Here is a 9084-nt window from a genome sequence, read left to right on the forward strand (position 1 = left end):
AAAAGCCACTGTTCTAAGGAATGATTTTAATCAAATGAGTTCTAAATGTTGTACCTGCATATAGAATTTCTGGAGAGATTGCAGCTCCCCAGTGATCTGTTTTCTGGAGGAGGAAAATAACACCCAATAAATCATGTGCAAAGTAAGTCTCAAAGTTGTAAAAAGGAGGGAAACTGAGCTGTCTCTTTGCATAGCATCAGGTTTAGAAATCAAATCAACCATTTTATTTTAAATCAGTATTTTGGAAGCACACGAAGAGAAATATTATGAACAGAGATTTATGTGCCTTAGACTGATGTTACACACACACACACACACACACAGACAGACTTTTAAAAATAAATCTCTTTTGTGAATTCAGGCTCTATTGAAAAACTTCCAGTAAATTATATGTTTGTTGTTGGAATCCTCCATGATACACTCTTATTATTCATTTATTTTCAATTTGACAGCTACTTCTACTGTGCTAACACAAACAACAGAACGAGGCTAGGGAGCGTGTGTGGAGGAATGCCAGGCTATCATCAACAGCAGACTTCAAAGGCCGAGTACCTTGCATACATATTAACCATCTGAAGAAAACACAGTGCTCCTGACTTTCAGGCTATGAACTCAAGTGTGCTCTTGACCCGTCCATTAGCTTAAGGACATTCCAGTCCCAGCCTGACCAGTTTGGAAGAAAGTTCATCACAGGAAATCCAAGGACTCCTTGTCACTTTAGAATTAGGTCAAGATGTTGAGGCCTATTATGAGTTGAATTGTTGGCTCCTAGAAGATGTGTTGAAATCCCCATGTGCAGTTGCACAAAACGTAACCTTACTTAGAAATACATCATTGAATACACATCTACTTAAGGTGAAGTTACAGCAGAGGATCCTGGGGTCCTAATTTCCTGTGAGTATTGTTTTTATAATAAGAGGGTGGGTCACAAGGAGAAAACATAGCCATATGCTGATAGGGATAGACATTAACTGATACATCAAAGATCGCCAGTGTTACTAGCAGATGAAAGTGGTAGATAAGCCTCCTGTGGTAAATAAGGTCCTGTGGACACCTAAACCTTCCACCTTTGTCTCCAAAACCGAGAGACAAGAACAACCAGCTGTTCTGAGACAATCTGTGTATGATTCTTTAAAACAGCAGACCCACGGAACTAACCCAGGACCTTAACTACACCAGGGATCGAGGTGGTGTTGTAGACATCTGCTTTCTGTGTTTCTGTGCACAAAAATACTGGTGAGCAGGTCACACTATCTTGTTCGAGGTAGCTCTTGTACCAGCAGCTCTTGTTATTTGAACATTGCACTTGGAACTTAGGTATGCACTCCTTTGGAAGAGAAACAGCCCACATCTGACTTCTGTATATAACCTCAAGTGGCTGGTCTTCTGTAAGGCTCTGACACTCCCTGTATTCTGCATAAGAGGCTAATGCCCGACTCCTCCACTTCAGGAAGTATTTTTACTATCTGGGAAGAGTGGGTATCTTTCTCTACTGTCTCATTTTCCAAATTGCTGTTTCTTCTGTCAACATTAATGTCACCCCTTACCTTCTCCTAATGAGGCAGGGCTCTGGGAAAGAGCTAGAAAGGAAGTTTTCTGTTTGCCATAACTGATTCACTAACTCATGAATCACAGAGGAAGACTTGAACAAGTGAACTGAGACAGGAGGTAGAAAGTACAACTGGAAGAAGCCTATGAAGTAATTGATAAAACTGTTAGCCTGACACAAGATGATTAGCAGGGTTGCATTAAATTTTCCAATACATTTTTACATAATTTATTCACTCTCCTTATGTCCTGGGAATAAATTGAGCAGATTGAGACAGAAGAGAGAGTGGAGAAGGGCGTATTTAATGAGTCATTTCAGCGATAGGCAGCCATTATTGGGTGGCTCCAATGTTCTATTTTAGGATTTTTTTGCATAAATAGTTGACATACATATGTATATATAGTATGTAGCTCATATGTGTGTGCATACATGTACACATGCTTACACACACACACACACACACACACACACACACTTTACAAATCACCAAATGATGAATATATTGATTTTTAAGACAGATAAAGCAACCTTATGCAACAAATGAAAAGTGAATTTCAATGAGGGTTGATATTCCAACATGAGTGGGGAAAGCTCACTGGACCCCACCCTAGGTAAAGCGCTATAAGCCATCAACAACTGCTGAGAGACGGGCAATTTGGCCTTTCCAGGTATGAGTCTCTGATTAGTTATCCAATGCCATGTTGTCAGTCTATACATATGTGGGTGTATGTGTGTATGTATACATATATGTGTGAGTATGTATATGTACATATACAAGATTTATATGTATATATATATATATGCAATGTACATATATAAAATATATATGTGACATTAAACTAACTCAGCAGATTGTATTTATTTTTTATGTATATGCATATGTAACAACAATGATTAAAGAACAAGAATCCCTGTGAATTGTGGAGGGAGTGGGAGGGCTATTTAAGGTAGGGGAGGAATGATGTAATTATGTTTTAATTGATATTTAAAAAGCCAATTAATTATCTTTGCTTTCTAAGTTATGATTCCAAAACTAACTTTTAATAAGAAGATATACACTCAGAAAAGTGTCCAAGTGTATGCCTGGATATTGTCATCTGGAGCAAAATCAGGTAAGGTTTTAGGAACCAAGCTTTGTGGTTTCTATCTATAATCTAAGCACTGGGGATTGGAGGCAGGAGAATGAGGAGTCCAGGGTTATCCTCAGCTACATAATGGTTTGAAGACAACTAGATGAGACTGTCTTCCCCTACCTGAAAATTACCCCAATGGTAATTTTTTAGCAGAATAAGTTTAGATACACCCTTCATATCACCCTGGTTTTTTGAGTGCCTATGTAGTCCTTAAGTGACACTATTTAGTTCTCTTAATTTGTTGTTACTAGCATTTCCGAAACTAATAGTCTAAATTAACTATTTGCAAATGAAGTGGGCTTGTTTTCGATGGAGAACTGTTTAAAATACTCATCCCTATTGCAGCAATCTCATGTACATAGTGGGCATATGATGGAATTATACTCACCGTACTGCTCTCCTCATTCTTGGCTGAGTCAGCAGGGCAGTTGGGCATAGTGATGAGCCAACACCAGGACAAAACCTGTGTGAATGCAGAACTGCTTGTGCCTTCTAATGTTGAAACAGTGGGTCTAGGAGATCTAGGAAGACAAGGCAAAATCTCTCTGGTTGAAATTCATGCATAGCTGTATTTAGACAGTAATAGTCACAATAAGAAAGGCCTAACTGAAAGATGCTGTGTAGTTAATTACACAGCAGGTATAGACTGGACTAAATGCAGATCACCAAGCCAGGAAGCCAAGAAGGAAAGGAAGGGCAACCCAGCTAACCAAACTGAAGCTTTTCTCTTGCCCAGAAGTTGTGGTATTAGTATTGTTTGTGTAAGAATAAGTAAGAAAACTTGGAAGGCTGGTGCCTGCCCAGCTGCCCACAGATGCTGTTCGTGCTCCTTGTGGGCTGGCTCTGTGTTCCTCCAGCTCCATAGCCTTTGTGCTAGCCAGAAGGACAGCATTATGGTGGCAGAAAATAAATCAAAGTTTGCAAAGATACCAGCTTTGACCTCAGTGCCACTTTTTTTTCCCTCAGTTCCTGCCCCACAGTGATCAAGTTTTGTAGGGAGGCACCTGCTGATGGTAAGAGATCTATTGAAGGGCTTTAAACTGCCCTGTCTTTTTATATGGTTGCTTTTCTTAATATGTTTTCTGGCTAAATGATTTTTTGCTTTGGTATACTCTTTGATTTTGCCCTAAATTTGTGTTCATTGTTCTTCAGTGATTGATTCTCAGACACACACACACACACATGCAGCAGCTCTGATATAATTGGGGTAAAATAAGGCAATGGCCTCTATAGCAATGTGTCTTCAGGAAGCTCCTCTGAGAAGTTGCCTAAGACAGACTCCATCTTGGCTACCATCCCACCGTCCTCACTCTTTAGGGCAGATTGGATTCTCCCTTTGTCTAGAATACAATTATTCACCTATTTTTAAAATTTAATCCATCTTTTGTTCATTTATGTTGTATGCACATGTGATTGTGTGCGGTGATGATCTCCTGCCATAAAGCGCACATGAGGTCTGAGGATAACCTCCCAGAGTCACTTCTGTTGCAGTCATGTCGGTCTTGGGGATCAATCCTAACTTCAGGCTTGGCAGTAGGCAGCTTTACCCACCAGGCCATCTCAGCAACCCTAGTTTTATTTTATTTTGTAATCAACATACACAGCAACAGATGTCCTTATGATATTCTCGTGTTTATGTACTTGGAATGATTCCCTCCCTGTCGGCTCCTCTCCCCATCCCCCTGCCTTCCATCCCCGCTTGTGCCTGCCTGCCTGTAGTGTTCTGCCTTCCACTCCAGGTGTTCTATGGGCATCTCCGCACCTCTCCCTCAAAGCCTCCTTTCTCTCTCTTCATGGGAACCTTGGTAGTTTTCCAGCCTCTGTAAGCATCCACTTCCATATGTATAAAGATTAAATGATGGTTGAGCTTCTCACATGAGAGAACACATATGCTGTTGGGTTTTCTGAACTGGAGTTACTTTATAAAATATGATAGTTTATTATGTTTTCATCCATCTTTTTCTCAAAATTTCATAAATTAATTTTCTTTACAATAGACTACAATTACATTGTGTGTGTGTGTTTATCATAATTTCATTACTTAGCCATGTTGATGGGCATTGTGATTAGTTCCATTTCCTTGCCAGTATGAATAGAGCAACAATAAGTATGTATATGTAAGTATCTCTTCAATAATCTATAAAGTTTTGCTTTACACCCAGGAGTGTTATAATTGGGTCATATAGCAGTTGTATTTTTAGTTTTATTGTGAAACTTTCACATTGATTTCCAAAGAGGTCAAACCAGTTCATATTCCTGCCTACCAACAGAAGATAGAAGTTATCCCATCCCTGATATCTTAGCCAGCATTCATTGTCGTGTGGTGTGTGTGTGTGTGTGTGTGTGTGTGTGTAAGTTGGGGAGGTAAGGGTCCAAAGGAAGTTGGGAGAGGAACTCAAACAGGGCAAGGACCTGGAGGCAGGGTCTTTTGTAGAGGCCATGGAGAGGCGATGCTTACTAGCTTGCTTCCCATGGCTTGCTCTTCTACTTTCTTATAGAACCCAGACCACGAGCCCAGGGATGGCCCCACCCACGATGGGATCAGTCTTTCCACATTGGTCACTAATTAAGAGAATGTCTTACAGCTGGATCTTATGGAAGCATTTTCTTAACTGAGACTCCCTCCTCTCTGATGACTCTAGCTTGTGTCATTTGACATAAATTGATACATAAAGCAGGCCAATACAGTTTGTGTGTGCATGCTTGTGCATATGTGTATGTGTGCGTGTGTGTGTGCATGTGTTAGCATGATTCACAGTGTACATGTAGAAGTCACAGGACAGCTTGCAGGATTCAGTTCTCCCCCTCTGTATCATGCGAATGCTAGAGACTGAGCTCAGGTGCTGAACCTTGTTGTCAAATGCCTTTACCCACAAGGCCATTTCACGAGCCTCACCGTTTGCTTTTTCCACAATAGTCCTTCTGACTTAGGCAAGATGGAATTATAAAGTAATTTGATTTGTGGTTAAGAATGTTGGACACTAGTGAAATATTTTGTGGCTATTTTTACTTTTCCTTCTGAGAACCATCTGTTCAATGCATTGCCCATTTATTGATTGGCAAGGTTTTGATTTTTTTTTTTTTCTTTTTGGAGTTTAGTTCTTTATATATTAAAGACATTAGCTAATTTTCTGAGACCTAGCTGGCAAAGGTTTTCTTCCATTGTGTAGGCTGTTTACTTTGTCAGTAGCTTCTTTGCTGGGGAGAAGCTTTTCCGTCTGATGTAATTCCACTTGCCAGTTCTTGGGACTATTTTCTGTGCTACTTGCTTCTATTAAAAAGTTCTTACCTGAAAGTCTTAGCTAGAGCAATATGGAAAGAAAAAGCCATTCAGTTGAGAAGATTTGAAAGGGAGAAGTTCAAGTATCACTATTTACAGGTGGCATTCTTCACTTAAGAGATCCCACAGAAACCACTGGAAAATTTTAGTGCCCATAAACACTTCCTGTAAAGTTGTAGGACACAGGATCAACATGTAATAACCAGTGTTTGTTGAGAAAGGAAGTAGGAAAAACTAGTCCATTCACAGTAATTTTAAAAGATTAAAATATCTAGGAATAAACATAGCCAACGAGCTGAAAGATCTCCATAGGGGAAATTTAAAATATTGAAAAAAGAAATTGAAGAAGACACCAGATAATCGAAAGCTTCTATGCTCCTGGATTGACAGATCTAATGCTGTAAAAAGCAGTCTGCAGATACAATGTAATTCCCATAAAAATTCCAGTGACATTGTTTTCAGAACTAGGAAAAAAATCCCAAAATTCATATGAAACCACAAAACCCCACAGATCTTTCAAATATTATTTTTCAACTTCCTGTTTTCCCAGGAAGAGGAGAATCAGTCCTGTTAGATACCTTTACCTCAGTCTCACCCATGTTCCCGAGAGAATTGTCTCATGGTTCAACCTGGGTCAAAAGTCACTGCTCTGTTGCTGGGAATGAGGTCTTTGGATACAGTTGAGTCATAGAGCGCATCTGGTATTTTCTTCCCTGTTTAACATCTTGTTCCTTTGGCTAATACTGGCCTGGTTTCTGTTGACTTTGCTATCTGTATAGGGATCAGTGATTCAGTCCCAGTGCTCTGTGGAAAGTACGGATTGCTGTTGCTGACCCATGACGAGTTCCTGTAAAGCCGGATGACCCTCAGGCCTGCCATCTACTCCAGGTAGGGGATCACTTTTCCCTGAGCACTTTGAAGAAATGGCTTCATTGTTTCCTAGCTTCTAGTTTTGGTGATGGATGATGTGGTAATCTGATTTGGGATATTTTTCTATATGTTTTTTTCTTTGTCTGTCTGTCTGTCTGTCTGTCTGTCTTTTAGGACCATGGTGTGCTGTGGGCTGGGCTTCTTCCTGTCTCTGTATAAGTTTTATTCTTTGGGAGGGCATCTTTTGGCTCTTGCTTCTTTGTTTTTTCTGGCTTCTTTCTCAGCCTCTCTTAAATACTGGTGATACCTGCGTTTCCACTCACCTCTAGAAAAGACCTTGGGAACAGTGGATGTGACATACTTCACTTAGGAGAAGATATTGGGGACCAGGGATCCAGGGGCCATTTCTTTTTGGAACATGTCTTGAGAGTGAGTTTTAATATTGATCAACATGCATGAAAACCACACACATAATATTCCGTGACACATGAAACTTGCCTCTGTTTTTAGTCCAGTTAACTTCTGGTAGAGAAACAGGATGAATGACCCCTGCTTGCTGTGGTAACCATGATGAAAATTCCTTCATTTTCCTCCATGGTTTCTTTCCCTACTTCAGAATATTCCGGACCTCTCCCCAGCCCTGGTGACACGTGGGAGGGAGCCCAGGCAATTACACAACAGTTCTATCACCCTGCCTTTCCAACTGTCCAGCTCCACCAAAATCTCTGAGATTCATACGTTTTGGGACTCAAATCTGTAGGACTAGACAATTAGGTGATCCTGTGCGAGGCACCCAGGGCCAGAATTGTAACAGAGCTTCCCAGGGAGGGGCTAAGAAAGGAGGGTCAAAGATACTGCTGCGCAAGCTTTTGACCATCTATAAGGAGCCGTCTCTTAAACTGGCCTCACCTTTTTTTCATAAGGAGGATTGGAGCCCAGGCTAATGTAGAGTACTTAGTGATACTTAGTGATTAGTAGTAAGAATCAGCATAGAATTGACAAGAGGTGGTTGATGAACGGACCGACTCTTAGCTGACTCCCCATTGCCGAAGGCGAGCATATGCTTGAGGATTGGCCAGCACGTTGGCTCTGTGATGGGACTGGAAGGGCTCCAAAGAGGCAGGGTTGGGAGGCAAAAGGTTACAGACACTCACAGAACATGAGCATGCCCAGTGCGGAAAGATACTTGTATCTTCAAAATGAATGGAATCCAAAATACTCACTTTCCACTACTTGATCACAAAGAACAGTGTGTGATTTCCCATTGCCTTTAGCTCAAACTCAAGGTTTCTGAGTGTGTGTGGTAGCTGGCCCTCACCTTGGGACAGTCCCATCTAAGAGAACTCCTTCGGTGCTGTTTCCGTGCTGCACACTCAACCCACCCGGCCTCCACGGCTCCTCCTTGAACAGGCCCAGCCAGTTTCCTTCCCAAGGTGTTGTGCTAGCTCTTCCCTCTGCCCTGGTTTCTCAGCTGTCCGCTGACTCAGTTCATTCCATTCAGGTGTCTGGTCGAGTGACGTCTCCTTACACATCTTTCCTAACCGTGCTCTCTGAAGAGGTCCCCACCCATCACCTGCAAGATCAAGTGTCAGTCAGACTGAGCTGGATTTTGTCTGTTTTGTTTCAGACCCTGACTTCACCCTTCCTCTGCTTTTCTCTGCACTGAAGAGACAGATTCATGCAAATTAATACTTCCGGGTTTTCTCGACTGATTGGCTTCTGGTTAAGTTTGGCCAGTGATAGATCTATTACCCCGAGGAGGCAGAGTTTGAAGGGGTAGATGGGTCAGGGATGGGGTGCGGGTGGCCTGGGGTGGTGGTGGTGGTGGTGGTGGTGGTGAGAAATAGAGGGAACCCGAACAAGTTGTTCCCTTTTGGGTGGCATCGGAAATGTCCACATTTTCTATCCCACATTTCCTAGCATCTTCAGAATGACATTGGCTTCTGGGCTTCCACGACCCCATTTATTTCCCTTATTCTGAAACAGCAATGGCTGTATCTCCGGGAAGCCTCCTTACCACCTAGTTTCTCTACAAATATTTCTGACTTTGCTGTAGCTAATTCCCCACCTTAGACTCTGGTTGGCTGCTTATTGGACCAGTTTCCTGACTGGTTTCTGATTGGTCTACCCTGTTTCGTGTCTTCCATAGCATTTAAACTTACTACTATTATTGCTTTCCTTGTTGATAATCGGCATCCTCCATTTGAGGCAAGTATATTAATGGTATTGTCTGGGGATTTGGAACATACATT

The 9084-nt window shown here is 41.6% G+C and overlaps 1 long non-coding RNA gene across 1 annotated transcript; it reads left to right on the top strand.

Moving 5' to 3' along the window:
* The first annotated feature begins 3603 nt into the window (after window positions 1–3603).
* Window positions 3604–8598, top strand: LOC143441142 (uncharacterized). Its single transcript, XR_013108365.1, has 3 exons — window positions 3604–3695; window positions 6742–6850; window positions 8460–8598. It is a non-coding gene; the product is annotated as an uncharacterized LOC143441142 (long non-coding RNA).
* The last annotated feature ends 486 nt before the right edge of the window (window positions 8599–9084 follow it).

Source organism: Arvicanthis niloticus, chromosome 2, assembly GCF_011762505.2.
Source record: "Arvicanthis niloticus isolate mArvNil1 chromosome 2, mArvNil1.pat.X, whole genome shotgun sequence".
NCBI classification, from domain to species: Eukaryota; Metazoa; Chordata; class Mammalia; order Rodentia; family Muridae; genus Arvicanthis; species Arvicanthis niloticus.